Source organism: Neopsephotus bourkii, unplaced genomic scaffold (genome assembly GCF_033783945.1).
Source record: "Neopsephotus bourkii isolate Nb327-2 ecotype Australia unplaced genomic scaffold, CSIRO-AGI_Nbou_v1 NB_272, whole genome shotgun sequence".
NCBI lineage: Eukaryota > Metazoa > Chordata > Aves > Psittaciformes > Psittacidae > Neopsephotus > Neopsephotus bourkii.
In genome coordinates, this window is record NW_026900781.1 from 20,227,825 (window position 1) to 20,252,576 (window position 24,752).

Consider the following 24,752-nt stretch of genomic DNA (forward strand, 5'->3'; position numbering starts at 1 on the left):
GCTATTATGTAATTACTGAGTGATTGAACCCATTAGGTTTTTTAAAAAGTATCAATTCAGTAAAGTAACAAAAGCTGCTAATATCTAGTTCAAGAGCATCAATGTTTTCAGTTTTGTAATACTTCTTTTGCTTTTTCTCATAACTGGAGGACAGATAAATAGTCATAATTCAACAAAAATTAGCAAGACATTTTAATATGTTCTAGTTTCTGATAGACAATGGATCTACCACTTTTGTCTACATAGTATTAATGTTTTCAGAACAATGTTTTGTGGTTTACTTTCACAAAGAAATTTCTTTTCATAGAAGTTTTATTTTGTATGGGTTTTTTTTGCATTTAATTTTATTAGTGTTCTTAGTTATTAAATTTCATCAGCTCAAATTAGTGAATATCTGGACATACCTTGAATAGACTTCACTTGGAACTTTTTTCCAGATGTTTTCATCCAAATTTCAGCTAGTTCTCATATGACCTCATACTGCACATTTTGGATTATTAAAAAGAATACGGTACTTAATATTGGATTTCTGCCATATCTATTATTATTCCACTTCTAAGAGCTACATAAGTTCCCCCTTCTCAGCTGTGGTGCTACAGTTGCTGGTGTGTGTCCTGAACCAGGAGAGAGTGCCAATGAAAACAATTATGTGAGAAGAGGTCTACATTAATGTCTAGCACCCAGTATCTATTTTCTGTTCTCACTCTCATTCAAGTCTGTTTATGGATATTCATACTAAGGGTTACTATAGGTTTGGGCATAGTATGTACTTCTACTACATGAATCACGTGCTTTCTCTTCCTACACCTTAAGCAATTTCTTTTACCCCATTCCTGTGAAAAAAAAATCTTTAAATTATAAATAAAAAGAAAAATAAGCAAAGAGTAATTTTCCCAGTTCAAACAACTGTTATTGGAAGACTCCAGGGAAAATTAGTCTTCACTTATTAAATACTGGATTTACCTCACCTAGGCCTGGGAAATTTTATGCTTGTCATCTACTTTTAATCAGAAAAACACCTGAGACTTAACCAAATTTGTAGATGCTTTTATATTACAAAATTAATCTAGTAAATGCTTTAACTAACAGAAGATGAAAGTAACATATTACACTGTACCATGCTATCCTCTTTAATTTCTCTAAGATTTTCATTTCCTAATAAAGCCAACATAGAACATCCTGGAAGATTTTATTTTCGTATCAAGAACTATTTTGGACAAGGCATACAATGTCTCTGGGTGTATTCTGTTTTTACTAAATAATAATTCAAAGGCCCATTTGCTGATTCCATTCCATCCATTAAAAAACTTGAAATGAATACTCCCCAGATTTTATTACACCTGCAACACAAAGTATTGAAGTTAGTTTCTGTCTAAGTAGTTTAAGCTTCAGATCATAGCTTAATCAAAATGACAAGCCCACGTTATTCTGTATGCCACTTCAGTTTATAAAATCTCTTCATACAGCTGCAAAAGCTATCTAATTTCAGAAATTTCAGCATTTTTGGAAATGTAGAGCTAGTTAAGTTGTGGGTGGGGCTTATGATGTTGCTAGTGGATGTTTCTTTCTTCCTTCGTGATTCTACAGTTATTTTGAACACTTAAAGATACAGGTAGTTTGATCACATTCATAAATAAATTTGGAAGTCATTAAGTTCAGAAATATTCTTCTGTTGCTGTCTCTAACTTAGAGCTTTTGCTTCATAACTAAAGGAAGATGCAAAGCTGAATAACTCCACAAGAATTACTGTTTCTGTATGTTATGCCACCATCTCTCTACATTTCATGGGCTGCCCATCTTGCAAGAAATATGCAAGTGTTATACCACTTCATAGAAAAGAGACAGAACGTTTTAATGGAACATGTTACATGTTCTTTTAGACCTAAAAAGTCTTATATTAAGTAATTAATGTACATGGGCATATTTTAGCTATGGCTTGAGGAGTTTCAGCCTCACAACAACTGAGGAACCTGATCTTTCAGGCAGAATGAACCAAACAAGGTCAACTGTTACATTTATTTTTCCACAATTTTTTTTCTCTGCAACTAACAATATACAGAGATGTGCTTAAAAATCCTTATTTCACAGAATCATAAAATTTTCTTTGCATTTGAGTCTTTTTTATGTAATATTAACAAATTAATGAAGAATTTATGTCATTCAATATTCTAAAAATTATGAGACTGCTTCAGGCTACCATAGAATCATAGAACCATATAAGAGTTAGGGTTGGAAAGGACCTTAAGATCATCTAGTTCCAACTCCCCTGCCATGGGCAGGGACACCTCACACTAAACCATATCATCCAGGGCCTCGTCCAACCTGGTCTTGAACACTGCCAGGAATGGAGCATTCACAACTTCCCTGGGCAACCTATTCCAATGCCTCACCACCCTAACAGGAAAGAATTTCTTCCTTATATCCAATCTAAACTTCCCCTGTTTAAGTTTTAACCCATTACCCCTTGTTCTATCAGTATAGTCCCTAATGAATAGTCCATCCCCAGAATCCCTATAGCCCCTCTTCAGATACTTGGAAGGCTGCTATGAGGTCTCCATGCAGCCTTCTCTTCTCTAAGCTGAACAACCCCAACTTTCTCAGCTGATCTTCATACGGGAGGTGTTTCAGTCCCCTGATCATGTAGCCTATTGTATTGTTTAATCCTTCTATTATTTTATTCTTCTCAAAGACTGACCAGTGTAAAGCTCCATACTTCATATCATGGAAATATGTACAGTTAAAGAAGACAAATTCATGATCCAGATCACACATCTTTATGCAACAATGCTATATACATTTATCACTTTTCCTTTCTCCAGGTACTAGGTTATTAAGTTAATTCTTACATTCATTACCAATTTGATTTGATTTCCAGGTTTTCAGGGGTTTGGAATACTTTTCTGGTTCTATACCGTTAGGTTTCATTATCACTTTATAACACTAATAATGCTCGCTAAGCGCAACCTCTCTTTTAAACTATACTGCTATATTTGAGTGTTACTTTTTTAAGTAAATGTTCTCTTTAATCAAATGATTGGAAGCTACTCCCTTTGCTAAGCAGTTATAGTTCAAACTACATTCTCTTTTTTTTTTTTTTTTTTTTGACTGATTTGTAAAACATTTGCTTCATTTCTCATTCCCACTTTTTCGAATTAAGTAACAGAATGACCAGATCTGGATCCTTTCCCTTCCCTTCCTTTCCCTTCCCTTCTCCTTTATTTATTTATATCTATTATCTGAGCTTCGAATATTCCCTCAATATATTTATACTTGCAAAGATAAATCACTTGATATAAACCAGTGTTACAATATAAAACCTGTTAATCCTTTTCAGGTATCTTTTATGTCATTCTTCCTTAATCCTAAAATTTCTACCCTCAGTAATTTCCCCCTCCTTTAAAAGCTTTTGAAGAGCAGACCTTCTCATCTCTTCTGAAGGCCAGATGAAAGAATGACAATACTTTCCATGGTGAGGGATTGAAGTAAAAAATACTCCATCAGCTTCTACTACACAATACCTCATGAGAATGCAAGCTTAAAAAAATAACAGCTTTGAACAAAATTATTACACTACCTGTGAAAAGACCATGACCGCAAACAGTTTAAGGTGGGATTTTCACTGTCACCCATTGCTTAGTAGTTTGGATTTTGAAATTCATAGTACAATTCCACCCACTCTAATAGAAACATCCAAGACAAGATACTCTTGAATACCTGATAAATAGGGATTTTTCTAACACTAGAACCTTCACATACACAGATAATTAATGAATAAGAAGCACACGGTTCTCAGGACAGCTTTAATTTTTCATTGGTGGAAAATGTAATTGCAGGGGATGTAATATCCTTTCACTGTTGAAAGTCAACTTATGGACCTCACAGGTTGTATTACAGTTACTCGGTTTTTCAAGGGAGAATTCAACTGTGAAATACACCAGCAACTGAAAAAAAAAGGGCTATAGCATCTTAGCTAAGTGCAAATGAACACACATACATACCTGGAGAATTGTTAATTCAGAGTTAAACTAAAAATTATTCTCATATTTTCCCACTGTAAAAGTGTCAAACTGTACACAGATCTCACTTGGAAGAATAAGTGGATTAGCTTTTGCTATTTTTCCTGATCATCGTCTCAATCTATAAACACTATATTACCTTTATTTATCTTAGACAAGTACTTGTTATCTGAGGAATTACTATTCCTTAACCTTTGCAAAAAACATCAATAGATGAACTACGATAGTTCTGACAGAATTATAGATATCCATGTCAGGCACTGTGAATATACCACAGTCTGTGTATTGCTACTAAGCACCTTGCATACGGTGTGCAAGTCTTTGTACAGATTTCCATTAATACAGTCATAGGGTCACAGAGATCATTTAGTTCCAACCTGCCAGCCACAGGCTGGGACACTGTCCACCAGACCAGGTTGCTCAAAACACCTTCCAACCTGTTCTTGAACACTTTCAGTGACACCCCCTCCTTGTCTCCCCAGCCTGTTTTTTTCTGGAGAGCCTATATCCTTCCATTCCTACACTGTAGTGGGAGTCATCTCACTAAATCTCCATGATGCCAATGAGGTCATTGCCCTTCAGGCATGCATGCACCTCTAACTCTTATCACTTTTTTCCCATGTTTCTGAGCATAGGCATAGAGGCATTTCACTTGGGACCTACTGATGCTGGATTTGTTGGCTGGAACATTTGGAAGTCCTTTCTGTTACTCATCAGCTGCTCCATTGCTGACTTGTTATCCCTCTCCAGTTTATGGACATCTACTGACATCAGCATCAGACTGGTAGGAGTCGAAGGTATTGAGTTTCCTTTCTCCCAGCAACTTCAGTTTAATCCCTTTTTCACCAGCTAGGCAAGCCTGTGACTAAAAACACTCTTCCCTTTCTCCAAGAGGTGGATTCCATCAGCCCCCAGCAGATCAAGTTTCTCAAAGTGAGTCTATGTAGCCAAAACTCTAGCTGTGGTACCAGTCCTGTAACCATCTGTTTATTCATGAGATTCGACTGGCCCTTTCCAGCCCCTTCCCTTTGACTGTGAGGATTGATGGAAAGACTACCTGTATTCCAGTCCTAGACAGCTGCACTCAGGGCTCTGTAATCCTTCTTGATTGTCCTCACACTGCTTCTAGCCAAATCTGTGGTGCCCCCATGAAACAACAGTAGCAGCTAATAGTCAGTGGGCCATATGAGGCTCTGTAGTCTCTCTGTGAAATCGTTGATGTGAGCCTCTGGTAGGCAGCACACCTCTCTGGAGAGTGCACCACACCAGGTGTCTTCATGCCCCTCAAAAGTGAGTCACCTACAAGTATTACCTTTCACCTTCTCCTAGTTGTGCTTTGTTGTTATCCTTGGTGCAGACTGGGTTGCTGTACTATTATCTAGTGTTTCACCTGCTATAGTGGGTCTTTTGTCATCAGCCTACAGACTAGTGAATCAGTTAGGCAAGGACACCTCTGACTCTGGGGAAAGTCTCTTCCTCCTGCAAGTCCTTGCTGTTGCAAGCTTCCATTCCCCATTTATATTGGCCCCAGATACCAGATGAAGGTGAAAATATTAGTAACTCTGTTCCACAAAAGCGTAATGGGCAGAGCAACAGAAGGGAATTCTGTTTGAAGGGCTGCTACTAACAGCCAGTCTCACAGAAGAAAGAAGTGCCTCTTTCAGAGGCAGGCATCCTACTGCACCAAAACTGGGGCTGCCAGAAGCACTAGAAGAGTATTTAAATCTGGAAAAGAAAAAAAAAAAAGAGAAGTGTAACAGCAATAGCTGAAATTTTGCAAAACAAAGAAGCTGGTTTGTCTGTGTGATTTTAAACCCTCTTTCTGAAATGAAATAATGAAGATTTCTGGTGCTTTTTTTAGAGCCTTGTGGTAACACTGTGTGCTAGAATAATAGCACCTTAAAATGATGCCTTGGATTGTGCTAAACCACTAGAAGTAATATTACTACTATTTTCAAATTAAATCTAGTATTATGAACTCCCTTCTGTTTTTAGCAGGATTCATTGGCAGATAAAAGCTTCAGAATCTGGAACACAGCCTGTATCCCTCTGAGGAGCTCAGCAGCTGGTTGGGACTGTGCCGTTTTCCATTTTCTTTGGTTTCACCTCAAACCAAAACATGTCCTTGAAAATAACTGCACAACAAGGCTTTTTTATCCCAGGTCCTCTCTCAAAAGCAGAAGAAATAAAAAGTCTTAACATAACTGCAAGAAGCTGGATTGGTTCCAGGGAAATTAAAGCAAAGATAGAGATATTCCAGAGATATTAAAAAAAAAAAAAAAAAGGAACCCACCAAACCCCATCTAAGAAGGGATTTCTTATGTACTAATTAAGCTTTCCTAAAGAATAACTTCCAGTCTCCCTGATTTGCCACAGCATTTGGAAATCTACAAGACTGTCAAAGGTCTTGTTCTCCTCGTGTTCATAATTATATGCAGTAGGAAATTATCACAAATGATTGCTGGAAACAGCTAAACTGTTTAATTATCTACTACCAACAACTTTGTGGTTTACAATTGGGTTTAAGTTCATTACTGTTTTTTCAATGCTTTTGCCACAGATGGTCTCCTAGGAAACCCTAAAGCTCACACTCTACCCTACCAAAAATATTACTTACACTCCAGAATTACCTGAATATTTCACAGCCCCATTATATGCTCAATACAAGAGTTCCAAGTCTCAAATAACTTACTATTCAAAGTTCAATAACCAAGAAAATCTAAATATTAAGTTGGCAAAGACTTAATCTAAACATCAAGATGAGAAAGAAAGCTCCTGGAAGACTGAAATGAATTTAATAGAAATTTTTGCATTTATACATGTAATGCATGTAGAAAACTTTTTGCCTCAAAAATGGAAGAAAGAAAACCATGGGCAGCTTAATGATGATAGACAGTGATGAAGTTCAGGAGAGTAAAAGGCTATTAAATAGTTGTTGAAAAGCAGAGGACTATTTCAGTAATTTCTGACTAACAACCATTTTCCTCTTTGAGATGTGTTATTTATACAACTTCAGAATTAAATATTCGAGTATTAAACCATTAAGTATTAAACTGTGAGCACTTTATGCACACATAACATGTTGTAAATATCAATAATAATCACACTAATTCAAACGAAATAAAAAATAATTAATCTGCCTCTTTCATATGATCCTGTCTTCCTATATTCCGTAGAAGTAGTAATAGAAACCTGTAGCCATTTTTGTTAAAACTACATTAGTTTCACTAAACTTAAGATTTCAGCCTTCTTTATATAAGCCCTGTTCATTTTTTTCATGAAGTTTCGAAAGGTTGCTTCACTTCCACTCCCCAAGGCAAAAAGGAAATTTGCCTGAGAAATTGTTTAAGCCTTTAATTCAATTTTAAATCATGGATTGATCTCAATATCAGTTATAGCCAAAATAAAAAATATCCCCCCCAAAAAATCCTCAAAAATCCCTCCCCCCCCAAAAAATACACATCGAAAAAAAGAAGTAAATTCTGTTCCATAAAAAGTTACAAAAGAAAGGTCAGTTTCATAGCCTGCTAATCTCTGTTCCCTTTTCAGGACACAAGTATAGCTACAATTACTTTCAGTTAGGTTAAGTTTGTCACTTATTCATAAATGATTATAGATCTAAGAACAAAAACAATAAAATAAATTTTATCTGACTTGGACCATAGGAAGTTTATCCATTTCTCACTGGCTTGGAATTACATATGAGAGAGTTTTTGCATGTTTTCCACTAAACACCCGCTCATTTTTAGGATGTATGCTTTGAATGAAATACTACAGGTTTTGAATCAGTGTCTCTGGAACTGAGCTGAATACACAGTACTTGCTTTCTGTTTTCATCCAGAAACATATACTAAGGAACAGTTCATCCCATGTTCTGGTAAAATCAATTAGCAGACCAGACTGTTAAAGGTCCAAATTACTGCAATTACTTAGCGTCAAGGTTTTGTGACATTTTATTTCTTTAACAGCTGGATGCTTAACTGTAAAATCAACTTAGATTTCAGAGGATGGTTTTGGTTGTATCCACCTTTTTTGGGTTCTTCTTAAGTTTTTTAAGTAATGGGTTATCCATTACTCCAGATGAATTTGTGCCATGATTTAAAGCAACCCCAAGATAAATCTGATCAGGTTAGAAATTCTCTTAAGAAGTAGCATGCAGAAATAAGTCCTCAGTAAAATCTTCATGAGGAGTTTTTTGAATTCATCAAAAGTTGAAACCATACAGAGCTAAAAGAATGTATGTTATATTGCGGTGCCTAAAGAGCAAACGAAGATACACATCTTCATTATGGACCAGTCAGTATCAGTGCATGTGAGACAAACTTTTGCATGTCAGAAGAGAGCATCGCTGCCAAAGCTACCTAGAGCCATATTCCCAAGCAAGCATCAGGGAACTACACCCACTACGGATGAGATTTTTTTCTACTTTTCATCTCCCTCCAAGATGCTATCTGTCCTGTGGTGTATAACTAATTCATCTTCCCAGTAAAAGCTGCCAAGTACCAAAGCCAAATAAGACCAAAAAAGTCTCCAGTTGGTGAAGGGTGTTCCCTACTCACAACTATCCATACGCATGAAAACGCATTTTTTATTTGTCTTTAGAAAGTGCATTGCTACATTCAGTGGAAAGTCAAACCATTACAAGTACCATCCTTTCCAAAGGAAATTGAGCCTTAAGAAACTGGCACCACCAGCATTCTTTTTTAACTTATTTTTGGAGAGCTGCTACTATACGTATATGCTACATGTACATAGTTGTTACTTTATCTCCTGCATAACACTTATTCTGCCTTTGAATTATTGAAACAGGGAAGTAAGTGGATTTATGACATTCTGATGGGCAGAAATTGCAGAAACACCAAGGTAAGATATTCCCAAGGAAACATACATGTAACAATATAACTTGTACAATAAATAAGAATGCTAAAATATTAATATATTTATGATAGCTGTACAGAAGCTCATTTTAAACAGCATATTTTCACCTCAATAAATTCATTTAGATGACAGGAATCACAAAACACTGCTTGCCAGGGAACTCTCAAGCTCACAAAATAGAGCCTCCCAGTTGAAAGAAAGCCATAACTAACACAGGTACTCCTGCAAGGTGCAGAGAGTTGGACTCAATCCTTGGCTTTGTTGAGCTGAATCTTGAAAAATTGTAAAGATTAAAATTTCACATTTCTAGTTGCCTGTGCCATCTCTACATCACACATTTGCCTACTCTTAGACAGAACAAAAAGCCTCAGCCTCCCCATCCTTCAACAAAACCTAACCAAACCATTTTTAAAAAAAAAAAAAAGACCTCAAGAAAAAAAACATGCCTTTTCTTACCCTCTAACAATCTGTCCTAGGTTCAGCAGTAGCAGTCATTTTTCTCCTTCTTAGTACCTGGTGCAGTGCTGTGTTTTTGACTTTCAGCCTGGGAACAGTGCTGATAACACCGATGTTTTTAGTTGTTGCTCAGTAATGTTTACCCTGACCAAGGACTTTCTGAGTCTCATGCTCTGCCAGGGAGGAGGGGAAGCTGGGAGGAAGCAGAGACAAGACATCTGACCCAAACTAGCCAAAGGGGTATTCTATACCACAGCACGTCATGCCCTGGAATGACTGGGGGAACTTACCCAGAAGGTCCAGATTGCTGCTCATGTTGGGCTGGGTATCGGTCAGCGAGTGGTGAGCAGTTGTATTCTCTTCCCTTGTTATTTCCCTTATCATTATTATTATTGGTGGTAGCAGCAGTGGTTTTGTGTTACACCTTAGTTACTGGACTGGTCTTACCTCAACTGGTGGAAGTTACATTCTTTTGATTTTCCTCCCCATCCTTCTGAGAGTGGGAGGAAAAAGAAGTTGGGCAGAGTAAGGGAACAGCTGCATGGTTCTGAGTTACTGGCTTGGTTTAAGCCATGACACAATCTTAATAGCTTCTCTGGGACCCCCACTAAATCTAGCCTAAAGCTCACCTTGTAAGTCTGACCAGCTTGTTGGCAAAGACACTCTTGCCCCACTTGGTCAGCTAAATCCCACTGGTTCCCAACAGACCCATCTCAAAAGCAGATCCATGACCATAGAAGCCAAAATCTTAGATATCTAGACATCACTCCAAATAATATTACTTAAATATCTGAGCATACTGAGATGCTAAACAGATGGGAAAAATACAGAGTTTTATTAAACTAGTAAGAAGTTCCATGTCATTACTAGAAAGAAAAATAATAAAGACATTCATCAGAAACTGTAGTCAAAAAAAAAAAAGATTTCTAAAGTGAAAACAGGTAATTTTTCCTGCTTTTTCTTCAACAGAAACATCTTGCCTACTGCACATTGGTCTTTTTTTTCTAAGAGATAAATTCCCTGTGTATCACCCAATGTTTTCAGCTCTTTCATTTATCTTGCAAATAAGATGTTGGCAACAGGCAGTTGTTGCTATCTCAGAAAAGAAACCCCCTTTCTACAAGTAATTCACAGAAATGTTTCTGTTTTAAAAAATCAGTCTCTTGATACAACTAAAGGTGATTGCTATCCATTCTTGAAGAGATGTTTCCATCTTACTAAATAATTAAAAAATCATGGCGTAGATGCCATCCTACAGCAGTCTTGGCTCAGACTTTGTACACCTGAGCACACATATCTGATGCTAGGCTATTGCCAAATAGCATTTGTCAAATTACTAGTATATTTCCAAACCAGACAGCATATATTATTGCTCAATGAGCTGTATTTGAACAATGTTCAGCAAGTCCACTGATCTTGAATGGCTGTAGTTTAATTAACAGCTGCTGATGGCTCTGATATCTTTAATGTTGCATTAACATCGTTTCCTTCTAATTTACATCCCAGATAATCTTCTGAGGATGCTTTACATGATGTCACCAAAAATCTGGAGTTACATTGAATTTCAAATTAATCTCAGGTTGGAATAAGACTTCTAAAATGCAGAGTTTTCTAGTGCAACTACAGAAAGGAAGCCTTTCCTGTGATTTCATCTTTCATTAGCTGCAAAAGGATCTAGGTGATCTAGGTTTCGTCCAGGTTTATCAGAGCTGGAAAAATACTGTGTTGTGATAGTAAGGCACATTGCAGTTAAATCTCATTCACACCCACATATTCTTATTCTCTTATTCCAATAAAAAATATATTTATCAATTTTCCCTTCTTTAGTGTAATTATAGACTGAAAACAATTTAATATTTCTAGGCTGATATGAACAGAAATATGAACTACATTAATTAATTTTTAATATGGCATTTACAGACAGAATTTCATACAATGACTGAAGTAGAAACTCTATTTTCACCCTGTTTAACACTGGTATCTATTATCGCTTGTATGAGACTAGTGGTGACCTGAATTCTATGTACTGGTTTTACTGTTTCACTGCAAAGGTGAGACAAAGTAGAAGTGCGTACTGATGTTACCGAATTCTTTAGCAACCCTGGGGAGATGACAGAGGCTAAGTTTCAAACTTAATGGGAACTAAGGTGATTGATAAAATTTCACTTGCAAGTTTTATTTCTAAGACCAGCAGTATTAGAAGTTGTAAGAAATACCAGACTATCTTGCAGAATTTTGATACATTTAAAATAAAAGATACAAGTGTCAGCAAATACATTAAACCAACAAAGATGGAACTCAAATCAATAACTTCTGATAATAAGCAATCATCACAATGTCTCTATTTCTGTTAACACCAGTAGCGTTACATCAGTTTTCATTGGCTGGCAGTATATTGTTGGCAATTTCACAGTGTGTTACTTACAAACTGACCTTCTTCACCAAGTTAAATGGAAATGAGTACTCAGTATAGAATATGAGAGACTCTGCAAAGGCCTAATTTATTGTCCTACCATATAGTATTTTGTCAGCTACTACCAGATGATTTTCTTTTCATACCAGCATAATTTTGCTTCTCTTTTGTGTGTATTCTTCTTCACTCTGAAATTTATGGCAACTGATCAGTTTTGACTTGACCTTACATTAAAATCTAAGGCCTAATTTAAGGTTCTAAAAATAAACAGATCATCATTTAATGATTGTACGAGACATACTCCAACCTCATTCGTTATGTTGTGGGTATTTTTCCCTTCAGTTATGCACTCAAATGAGTCTATGTGAATACAAAAAATAATAGATTGGCAGTGCTGGGAGCTGCCAGCTAAATTTGTTAATTAGCAACAGTCATCAGAGGTGATTGTACCCATATCTACCAGGTTCCAGAAGACCAGAAAGCAATGTAACATCACCCCACTATGTGGTGTGATTTCCTTTTCCCAAAGCATGACAATCTGGATGTTTGTGGTTTTAATGACTGTTGGTTTAGGAAGTGATGATCACCGTATAAAGACAAGTGACTGAGCAGCAGTAAAGAAATCCAGTTCAGAGTTGGGAAGAGAGATGTGGTTTTGTACTGTTTTGGACTTTGTTTCCCCTTTTCCCACCTCCAAAGCCACAAATCTGCTTATTTCTTCACCTCTCAGTTTCACTGCTAGAGTAGTAAGAGACCAAAACCAAATGAACATCCAAACACAATCATCATCATGGCTTGACTTCGCGAACGAAGATTTGGGAAGGGCATTTACCCACGGTTACTACAAGCACGCTGATGACTAAGAAGGCCAATGTGGGATAGGCAAATCCGGCTACAAAAAGCACAGCAGAAGGTCTCCTTGGGTGGAACAGGTGGGACACGATTCTTCCTGCGTTGTCTTTTCTCCTCGAGACTAGTTCTTCGTGAACTCTCAAAGGAGTCAGCGGCATTATGTATGGTGTGCCTCCAAGTCTCCCGATTGGAGGCCAAGGTGGACCACTGATGGTAGTCAGTATGGCCAAGGCTAAGGTATTGTTTCAGGGAGTCCTTGTATCTCTTCTTTGGGGCACCTCTCTTGCGGCTACCAGTGGCAAGTTCACCGTAAAACACGATCTTGGGGAGGCGGTGATCCTTCATTCTAGAGACGTGCCCTGCCCAGCGCAGCTGCAGTTTCAGCAATGTGGCCTCGATGCTGGTGACCCCTGCCTGTTCGAGGACAGTGACATTAGACACATAGTCAGTCCAATGGATGTTTAGAATTGTACGGAGGCAGCGCTGATGAAAGCGTTCCAGGAGTCGCAGGTGATGACGGTAGATGACCCATGATTTAGACCCATATAAAAGAGTAGACAATACAATGGCTCTGTAGACACTGATCTTTGTACTTTTCTTCAGGTGTTTATTACACCAGACTCTTTTATGGAGTTTTCCAAAGGCTCTATATGCCTTTGCTATTCTGTTGTCTATCTCTTTGTCGATCGTGGCATCCGAGGAAACGATGCTTCCCAGATAGCTGAACTGCTGAACTGTCTTAAGCTCTGACTCGCCAATGGTAATATGGGGATGGCGATAATCTTCTTGGGGTGCAGGTTGGTAGAGGACTACTGTCTTCTTCAAGCTGACTTCCAGCCCAAAAACCTCAGCCGCCTCCGCAAAGCAAGATGTTAAACGCTGCAGAGCTGCTTCTGTGTGGGCAACAAGGGCGGCATCATCAGCAAAGAGCAGTTCACGGACAAGATGGTTTAGGGTCTTAGTGTGGGCCTTCAGTCGCCTTAGATTGAATAGGCTACCATCGGTACGATATCGAATATAAATGCCGTCTTGTTCGTCGAGGTCTGCTGTAGCCCTTTGGAGCATCATGCTGAAGAAGATTGTGAATAAGGTCGGTGCGAGAACGCAACCTTGTTTCACACCATTGGTTATTGGGAAAGGCTCAGATAGTGCATCACCATACCTGACTTGGCCTTGCTGATCCTCATGTAACAGAATGATTATTTTCAGGAACTTGGGGGGACAACCTAATCGTTCTAAGATCAGCCACAAGCCTTTCCTGCTCACAGTGTCAAAAGCTTTGGTGAGGTCAACGAAAGTTACGTATAACCCCTTATTCTGTTCTCTACACTTTTCTTGCAATTGTCTGAGAACAAATACCATGTCTGTGGTACTTCTATTAGCCCTGAAACCACACTGACTTTCAGGTAGAAGTTCTTCTGCGATAGCAGGTACTAGTCTGTTCAACAGTATTCTTGCAAGAATTTTACCAGCAATGGAGAGCAGAGTTATACCACGGTAGTTTGAGCAGTCTGACTTGACACCTTTTTTCTTATACAGAGTGACGATGATTGCGTCACGAAAGTCTGACGGTATTTTGCCTTGTTCCCAACAGCACACAACTAGCTCATGAAATTTAGCGTGGAGTGCTTGGCCTCCATGCTTCCATATTTCAGATGGGACTCCGTCAACCCCAGCTGCCTTGCCAGTTTTCACCTGCTGTATGGCCTTAAAAGTCTCTCCCATGGTAGGGGCTAAATCCAATTCGTTTTTCACTGGATGTTGCAGAATGTGCTGGATTCCTTCGCCTTGGACTACACGATTAGCACTAAAGAGGGTTTGAAAATGTTCAGACCAACGATTCAGGATGGAGATTTTATCTGTAAGAAGCGTTTGGCCATCTGCACCAAGTAAGGGGCTTTGAACCTGGAATGTGGGTCCATACACTGCCTTCAGAGCCTCATAGAATCCTCTGTGGTCACCCAAATCTGCACATAGTTGAGTCTTTTCTGCTAGGTTGAGCCACCACTTGTTCTGGATGTCTCTAAGTTTCTGTTGGAGTTTGCTACATGCAAGACGAAAGGCTGCTTTTCTTACATGGCAGAGTGGCTGAGCGAGGTGTGCTTGATGAGCAGATCTCTTTTTTGTCAGCAATTCCTGGACCTCCTGGTTGCTATCGTCAAACCAGTCTTTGTTTTTCTTTGAGGAGAACCCAATGGATTCTACAGAGGACTGCAGGATGCTGTTTTTGATACGTTGCCAAAGCGCTTCAGGAGAAGAATCTATAAGTTGGTCTTCAAGCCTAGTTTGAAGGTTAGCCTAAAAGCTGTCCCTCACTGCAGCTATTTGAAGATTATCAACATTGAGCCTCCTCCTTGGAATGCCGCCCCTCTTAGGTTTGGGCTTGAAGTGGAAATTAAGTTTGCAACACACAAGGCGGTGGTCTGTTTGGCATTCTGCACTAGGCATCACTCTGGTCTGGCAGACATCACGAATATTTCTCTGGCGCACTAAAACATAGTCAATAAGGTGCCAATGTTTAGATCGAGGATGCATCCAGGTTGTCTTCCAGCTGTCTTTCTGCTGGAAGATAGTGTTGGTGATGGTAAGCTGTTGCTCTGCACAGAACTCTAGTAAGAGACGACCGTTATCATTGCAGTTGCCAACACCGTGCTTGCCTAGTACTCCTTTCCAGGCTTCAAAGTTCTTTCCTACTCGGGCGTTGAAGTCACCAAGAATTATGATCTTATCTTCTATAGGAACTTTCTGAGTGAGGTGACGCAGGTCGGAGTAGAATTTTTCTTTTTCTGCAGGGTCAGCTTGCAGAGTTGGAGCATATATGCTGAAAAGAACAACGTGTTGCTTATTGTGTAGTGGAAGACGTAAGGAGATAATACGGTCGGAATGACCTATCAGCAAATTGTCAAGTTTAGAGGCTATGGAGTTTTTAATCATGAAGCCGACTCCAGAAAGATGACTTTCAGTTTTGGGTTTGCCTGACCAGTAGAGTGTATAGCCAGCACCATGTTCTTTGAGGCTACCTTCCTCATGAAGACGAACTTCACTGAGTGCAGCAATATCGATGTTAAGACGTGACAATTCATGGGCAATTAGCGCAGAACGGCGTTCAGGACGCCCACTGTTCGCTGTATCAAGCATGGTTCTGATGTTCCAACATGCGAGTGTCAATCTGGACACACCTTTGGAGGCAGGTGTATGCCTTTGTCTCTTTGTTTTTAATTGACCGCAATAGAAGATGCCCGTTGGCCGCGGCTAGCCAACCAGGTGGAGGGGGAGATGAGCTTTGGTTAGGCCACCTTTTCTAGGCCTCTCTCCATATGGAGCAAGCAGTGCTGTCCTTGAAAAAGGCTGCTTGGTCATTCAGGATGCTGCCGAACAAGACTGTCATCTCCTGGGTCAGACTTGAGCGACCAATGTCCTGAACCGCCTGCATGCAGGGTTGGGTCTGCGACTTCCAGTGCACCTTATCACCTGCCGTTTCGTCCCTCGCCTGTCGCTGCAGGGCTTTGCAAGTGTGGGTAAACCCTTCGGGCCTGCGCAGTGGATTTATTTTAGGTGAGGCACAGCGTGCGCAGAACTGGCTTCACCCTTTACACCTGAGGTTTATCTGCCAGGGCCTAGCAAGCTTGGATGGTGACAGCAAAGTCCTCAGGTCGTAGGTTTAATTAGAGTATCCTTCTCTTAGATGGATGGCCTTACAGGGCTACACGAGCTCCATCTGCCCGGGTTTGAAGTTGGAGTTGTCCTTCTCCTAGGATGGTTGCCTGAAGGCTAGTGAGCCCATCCTGCCCATGGACACACTTTGTCTGACCCTTCATTTGAGAGCTGACTGGCATGGGAGACCCTACCAGAAGCATAAGACACCACCAGCATAACTCCCAACTTCACAAGGGCACGCAAGCTCTTTCCCCCTCTTTCACGGACACCCCCTTGTCGTGGGGATATTTTGACTTAATGGAATGAAAAATAGTATTTGTTAGCATACAGTCTTAACCAAGTTTTGCTAAGAAATGCTCAGAACTTCATTTTCAAACCTGACTACCTTGGGTATGTGTGAGTTTTGGTACTTGATTCATTGAGTCTGTCCTTTAAGGGAAGCTCTGTATGTCATTTCATTTCATTGTCATTTTCAGGCTGCGGTAGCAGGGGCCAGAATGCTGCTTCTCCTACACATCTCTTGCGCAGTACATTCTTTATGCCCAATTTCAACATCCAGGGTAGTTGGTACTAATAAGAAATGCTTTCAGAAGATTAACTCTGTACAAAGAGAAGACCCCTACTACCGTTCCAGTCTTAAATAACTGGAAGAGGAGTACTTGTGAGAGAAGAACGTAGTTGAACAACTGCATTTTTAAAGCTTTGTTTACCCCAGGAAACCTTCTACACCATGAATGTCAGAAGATATTGTAGAAGGTCATGTATCTCCGCTTTGTGAACCAGGTGGCCTCATTGACAGTGGATGTTTTGTATAAGTAAGACTTCATCCTGCTCTGTGGCAAACATACCTAATGTTGACTGATTTGTAAAGGCCACTTTCTACATGGAGAGTCCAAAATGTATGTTTCACGATGAAGATTACACAACTTTTTTCTCTTAGATCTAAACCAACATATTAAATATTCAGATAGGTGTAGCCTGCCCATTGATTTTTTTTTTTTTAATTAGTTGTTTCTTCAGCATAAGCACAGAATCCAAACACAATAGTTGCTGTACATATGCACAGATAACATCGTTTCTTAATCAAAGTGTACCACTTCAAGAAAGAACCACCACCAAAAAAAAAAAAAAAGAATCATTATTTTACATTCCCACAATCAAACTTTCCAAACACCTAAGAACAGTTTGAAAGGCTTTCTGACATGCATGCAAATGGAGACAATATTATTTTGCTTGTACTCTGGATTATATGGCCTTGCTAAAAGGAAAGAGTTCTCTTTTTTTTGTGGATGCTATTCCAATTTCAGTGAAAAGCCTTTGAATCTAAACCGCCTCCTACTCAGCCAACATAAAGAACCAGCAGTGGTGTTCTGTCTTATCTGAGCCTGATTTCTTCAGTCCCAGTAAAAGTTAACGGTATTTTGTGTTTATTCAGCACTACCCAAATAGCTACTGGACTTGTCTTACCCTTCTCAAGAAACTGCATTTTTGAAAACACTTCAAATATCAAAATATTTTGCATCAGTGTTAATTTCATTGTTTAGATGTGCCCATAGAAATGGAATTAAAAATCTCAGTCATTGAAATAACTTTCTCAGTCAGAAAAAAAAAATTCTCAAAAGTGTTTTCTGCAACAGGTATTTCTAGAGTTGGCCATAATAATTTTCTGTGAGAAAAAAAAAAAAAAGAAATTCCCTGTGGGAAATGATGGCAAGGATTAAAGGGATATTAATACAGCTTTGTTTTTCTAAACAGGCACCATCATTAATGCTAAGACTGTAGATAGTATTTGTCAGGAGTAGGTCAGTCACATGTAGACTTTTACTTTAGCACTGTGACTGTAGGGCTAGGCTTCTCTCAAACACTGAGAAATATAGATAGCCTTAAACTCACCAGACATCACAGGCCATAGGGATGGGTGGAAAGAGGAAAATGGATATACACATTGGGCTGAATACTGGGGGTATAAATCATTTCAACTGATAACAGACAGAAAGGCTTTGGAAGCGAAGTACTTCAGTGGCACTTAATCCACTGCCGCATGACACATACAGCTTTCTGATGACAGCTGCTGCTTAGCAGTAACCTGCTATCTCCCCTGCTTCCCAAAGAAGAATAGAGTCATGATACGAATACAACTCAGAAAACAAGACTCTTTGTAGTTACAGAACAAGTATATTCTCAGCAGACCACACATGGCTTAATTTATTTGAGTTTCATTTTGAGTGAAAAAGAATATGTGCATGTGCCTTAATTCTCACACACAGACCTACCTTCTATGTAGGAGGGGTATCACCGGTCAGGAAGTCATTTAGTCCTGCATCAGGTAATGTGTGAACTGAAAAGCATCCAGGGTAAAACTTTACTGTCTCATCATTTTCTTGGCCTCCTTCTTTGCCTGTCTTGAGAAGGATGTGATGTTTGCATTTTTCTACCTGTTACATCCCATCATTTTTAAGTGGCAGCAACCTCACAGCCACCTTGGTGAGCTCTGTCAGCACCACGTTTACTCCCATATATGTATGTTTTATTTGATTAAGTACTCCATCTGCTCTGGGGGGTGTTTCATTCCCACAGCCACTGTCACAAGGCTTGCTGACCCAGCAGCCTGAGAGTACACATTTACCTAAAAAATGGAGGCAAAGAAATCAATCAGCATCTCATCCTTTTCCATTTCCGTTGTCACTAGATTCCTTGCCTCATGAGTAGAGGGTGCAGTTTTTAGCTTCTTTTTTGTGAGTGCAGTGGGCAATAAAATAAGAACAGTACCTAAGTCTATCACTCTGGCTGTGAGGAAATTTATTAATCCTTACTGTGCTGTTAAGCATCAAATACTCCCATGCTGACTCATGGAATTTAGCAAAGTGTGATCTGGAACAACTAATGACAAAATTATGTTATTTTTATCGTTTACCCACTCATTCCATGTCAGGAAAGGAAAACTGGACTTCTTGGTATGTAAAAGGAAAAAGCATTTGCAAGTTACACTCCAAGATTTCAGCTGCTTCTGCAAGAACCAGGAAAGTTATTCTTCACATCATCTACATTTAGAATAGTCATGTTGACTTCTTCAAATGTGTAGGAGTGCATCAGAAAAAGGAGTTTTTACCTTCTTCTGAAGCACCTGGTGTTTGGCACAGCTAGATGTAAGACCACCAAATGACATGTAAGTGCTCCGATGTCTGAAAAATATCTGACGCATAGGACTGCAGTCATATTTCTCACACTGCCCTGTTAAAGCAAAACCTGATCAGTAGTTTGGGATCAGGTAAGAATTTTTCTCCAACTTAAACCTAAATCAGCTTAAGCTGATTTTTTTCACCTTTCACTGAAGGATCATGACTGACATGCCCAGTATTTTTATTTGGGTCTGTCTCATTTAACCTTTCTTACTCTTGCTGACATTGGCTATATCTCTCTCCTTCCGGTGCTCCATCCATGGTCAAAAACATTTAGGCTTCTGAAACACTCCAGAACTACCTAACGTGGCTTCACCTGATTGCTAGCATTGATTCAACAATTGCTGAAAAAAGGTCAACAAAACACACCTCTAAAACTGTCAGGTGAACTGTGGTTTTTTGTCATCAGCAGCAGAACATATTCACAGCTGTTATATACTGCTGAACTCTCCCTGGGAGTTTATTCCTCTTTCTGCAAAAGAGCAAATGAACAGAATAATGTGAATAAAGTAAATGGAAGACGTATACTGAGCAAGTGGGAAATATAAGATTCTAAGCTAGCTAGAAGGGTGGGTACATGTCAGTGAGAGTGCTATTTTGAAGTAGCAAAGAAACGTGAAATTGGGCTCATGACTCAGACGTGTAAAAAAAAAAATGTAACAGGAAGTTAATTATTACTTTATTTTGCTGGCAGGAAAGCAAATTCTGGAATGTACTCAATTTGCTGTCAGAGAACAATTTCACACACAGTTCAATAAAGATGCTTTTTACTAATCAATGTCAAAATAATATAGCTCTTACAGGAGTTCATCAAGCAAGAGACACTTTTTCAAGACTTTTAACTTCTGAGTGTTTTCTGAATCACATCCAGGGACACCTCTTCAATCTGAATAGAAAACACCTATTCACACTCCACATTAGCCTGATGGCTCTCACTGCTCCCTTAGTGCTCATATAGTCAGTGTTAGCTGAGAACTTCCCAGGGTGAGAAAGAAATACCTGTGCTGATGTAAATTCATATTGAGGTGTCTGTGGTATCTAATCAGCTAGCAAATGGAAATCAGCATACATCCAGAAAGTATATATTAACTAACTTAAATTTGAGCTTGAAATGCAGGTAGAAATTGAATCCAAGATGTCTTAATTCAAACCCCAATATGTAAGAAAAAGTCCATCCTTTTTCCCATTTACGGAAATGTAGTAAAATAACAACATGTACTAAGGAGTACATTATATACATGCCTTAAATAATATACTTTTTAATACCACAGTGTATATTTGCTGGGAAAGGCGTCATAGCAAAGAAAAAAAATCAAAGTTTGGGGTATGAATTTGATATGATAGTCAAGTCAGAAATACTGTTTTGCTTATAACTTCTCATCTTCAACACAGCAGAGTCAAATAATTAGTATGGATGATTTTTTTCTAATTTTTTTCTAACACCTTTGTATGCTTAAATACTTATTCTTGAAGAACACTGAAATCCTATACAAATGTATACTCACTATGTATTGATGAAATAAGAGTTTGAAGGCTTCTAGTCTAGAGGCACAACATAAATTATTAGTGTATTTAACATTATACTGTGAAGTACTACAGAAGGAGGATTTATCAAGATTCTTGAAGTCTCTCAGCCCATACAGGATTTGAAACAGAATCCTAGAATGGTTTAGGTTGGAAGGAACCTCTAAAGATTATAGAATTGTTTAGTTTAGAAACAACTCTTAAGATCACAATCCAACAGTTAAGCTAACACTGCCAAGTCCACCAATGAAATATGTCCCTAAGTGCCACATCTACACATCTTTCAAATACCTCAGGGGTGGTGACTCCATGACTTTCCTGGGCAGTCTGTTTCAATGTTTGATCACAGTTTTGGTGAAGTAATTTTTCCTAATATCTACAAACTCTCTTGTCACTACAACCTCATTTCAGGTAGTTATAAAGAGCTAAGGTCTCAGCTGTTTTTTTTGTCCAGGCTAAACAATACCAGCTGCTCCTCAGAAGACTTAGTGTCTAAATACTTTACCAGCTTCACTGCCCTTCTTTGGATGTGCTCCAACACCTCAATGTTTTTCTTGTAGTGAAGGGTCCAAAACTGGACACAGTGTTCAATGTGCAGCCTCACCAGCGCCAAGTACAGGGGGACGATCACTGCCTTAGTCCTGCTGGCCACACTATTTCTGATACATGCCAGGATGTTGTTGTCCCTGGCTGCCTGGACACAAATCGACTCATGGTTAGCTGGCTGTTGACCTACACCCCCAGGTCCTTTTCTGCTGAGTAGCTTTCCAGTCACTCTTGGCCAAGCCTGTAGTGTTGCATGGGGTCATTGTGACCCAAGTGCAGGACCCAATACCTGGCCTTGTGGAACCTCATACAATCAGCCTTGGCATATTGATCCAGCCTGTCCAAATCCCTCTGTAGAGCCTTCCTACCACCAAGCACATCAATACTCTTGCTTGGTGTCATGTGCAAATTTACTGAGGGTGCACTCAGTCCCCTCATTCAGATACAGATATTAAAAAGATATCAGATGTTATAAAGATATTAAACAGAACTGTTTAATATTTTTATGAAAAAGAAAAAAACATTCCCCAATACTGAGCCCTGGGGAACACCACTTGTAACCAGCCACCAAGTGGATTTAAGTCCATTTACTACCATTCTTTGGGCTTGGCCATCCAGACATTTTTTTGCCAGTAAAAAGTACACCCATCCAAGCCAAAAGCATCCAGTTTCTCTAATTCAGTGTTGTGGGAAACGGTGTCAAAGGTTTTACCAAAGTCTAGGTAATCATCATTCTAAGCCTTTCCCTTAGTACTACACAGATCACCTTGCCATAGGAGATCAGGTTAGTCAAGCATGACCTGCTTTTCATAAAGCCATGCTGACTGGGCCTGATCACCCGGTTGTCCTGTACATGTCATGTGGTGGCACTCAAGGTGATTGGCTCCAAAACCTTCCCCATCATCAAGGTCAAATAACAATCACGTTGTTCCCCATCCAGTTTCAACTCTGCTGTCATGGGCAAGGACATTTTCACCACATCAGGTTGTTTAAGGCCCCATGTAATGTGACCCTGAACTCTTTTTTGATCAACCTATTCCAGTGTCCTACCACCCACATAGTAAGAAAATTATTCCTTAAATCTAATCTCAATTTACTTTCTTTAAAGTTTAAAAGTATCGTCTCTTGTTTATCACTACAGGCCCTAGTAAAATGCCCTTCACCATCTCTCTTATAAGCCTGCTTTAAGTATTCAAAGACCAGAATTAGGTTTCCCCAGACATTTTCTCAGGCTGAATAATTCCAGCTCTCAGCCTTTCTTCATAGGAGAGGTGTTTTATCCTCTGATCATTTTTGTGGCTGTCTTCTGGACCCACTCTAGCAGCTGCATGTCCTTCTTGTGCTGGGCACCCCAGATGAGGATACAGTACACCAGATGTGGTCTCACAAGGATGGAGTAGATGAGGAGGATCAAGTCTTCTGACCTGCTAGTCATTTCCTTTTATGGACTCCACAATACAGCTGGCCCTCTGAACTTCAAACGCACATTGCCAGTTCATGTATAATTTTTCATTGACCAATATCCAAGTCCTTCCCTGCAGGATGACTCACAAGCCATTAATTATCTAGTCTATATTGGTACTCTGGATTTCCCTGAGGTTCAGGTCCTTTAAACTGGCCTTGTTGAGCATCATGAGATTCACCTGGACCCACTTCTCAAGCCTGTCAAGGTCCCGCTGGATGACATCTCTTCCCTCTAGTGTATCAACTGTACCACTCAATTTAGTATCATCAACAAACGATAAATAATGTTCATTTGCTAACACCTTCCTTCTGCAATCATCCTTTCAACTAAATCTCAGTATAAGGAGAATTACTATAGCTATCAGACTAAAAAGCTCCATGGCACTCATAAAATAATACCTTCTAGTCCTTGACCACTTGAGAAAAAATGAAAAAGCAGAAACAAGAAAGGCCTAAGTTAGACGGATAGGCTGAATGACAAGAAAGCACCATCATCTGGTTTTGAAGCAAACAAAATGTTCTTGCATTATTTTCAAGCCAATTTCCTGATTTTTTCTGCCTGGCTAATTACTTGTAAAGTAGTTTCTGTAAGAAACTGTCAGTTTAGTACTGTTACTCGATGTACCAAGAAGTTAGCCACTACTTCACACCCTGCTAGAATAGTTTATATTATACACAAGAAGACATCAGAAGGTAGTCAGACTATTTCTTTGAAAGAAGGAGTTTGGGGGAGTAAAAGAGAGTGAAGTAAAGGAAACACAGAGAAGCAATTCCCTGAATACTAACAAACACTAAACAAAAGCAGCTTCAGCTTTCCTGCTTAGGAATCCCCAGGCTTATTCTTGTATAAACCTCTGTACTCAGAAAATCTTTTTCTCTTTATGGTGATGCTCATAGATGCGTATCCTGGCTTTCTGATGGATTTTAGCACTTCTAACATTAGCTCTTAGATTTTAAGTTAAAATTAATCTATTTTACCTAATAACAGCTTAGCATAAAGTCTGTAAACTTCCATTAGAGAAATCAATGCCTTTGCGGCAACTCAAAGTAAACTTCCAGATTATAGAATGAAGTACACATGAAAAATCTACTTCTTGTTTTGCTCTATACTAGCTAGGGAAAGGGTTGTGCAAGCACCTGGAAGGTTATAATGTAATAAGCCATCAAAACATTTATATATTAAAACCCACAAACTACCACAGATAACCCTTTTATTTCTGCTGATACTTGCAGGGACAGAAATATGTCTAATTCTCCTTCTTCCTTATAACCTAGAAATGCATTCTTGGTAATACTTCCTGTCTTTAACAAGGTACTAATATATCTCCATGTCCAAGATCTGCTGAATAATAGCTACTAGATATTCTAACTTAAGGTGTGAAAACAAACAAGCTCTAAGTTTTCACTTTGAGACAATTAGCTGTGTTTTGCCATAGCATTCTGTGCACTTGCTGAATTCAGGCTGGCAGCAGAAGTTCCAGTGGAGCAAGCCGTTTCTACTTGAGGACTCTAAAGATTTTTGCAAACAAGGAAAATACTGGCTATATTTTAAAGATCATAAATGCCCCACAGATATTCTGTACCATTGCAGATAAGAGCCTTCCCTCTCCATCTGCCAGTTCATCTACTTAATATCCACTGGTTAATGTGCCTGGTATGATCCTAACTTGATTTCTACAGCAGCAGTGTATCTTGTTTTCATAGTCAAGGCAGTTTGTGGGATATCTCCAAGATATGGCGAGGAAGAATAGGAATTCATGTTGTATC

At 39.1% G+C, this 24,752-nt stretch overlaps 1 long non-coding RNA gene across 1 annotated transcript; it reads right to left on the minus strand.

Annotated features, from left to right (window-relative positions):
• Positions 1-18,510: 18,510 nt before the first annotated feature.
• On the minus strand, positions 18,511-21,581 carry LOC133208410 (uncharacterized). Its single transcript, XR_009724369.1, has 4 exons — positions 21,481-21,581; positions 19,382-19,454; positions 19,086-19,152; positions 18,511-18,674 (listed from the first exon to the last, which is right to left on the minus strand). It is a non-coding gene; the product is annotated as an uncharacterized LOC133208410 (long non-coding RNA).
• Positions 21,582-24,752: the final 3,171 nt, after the last annotated feature.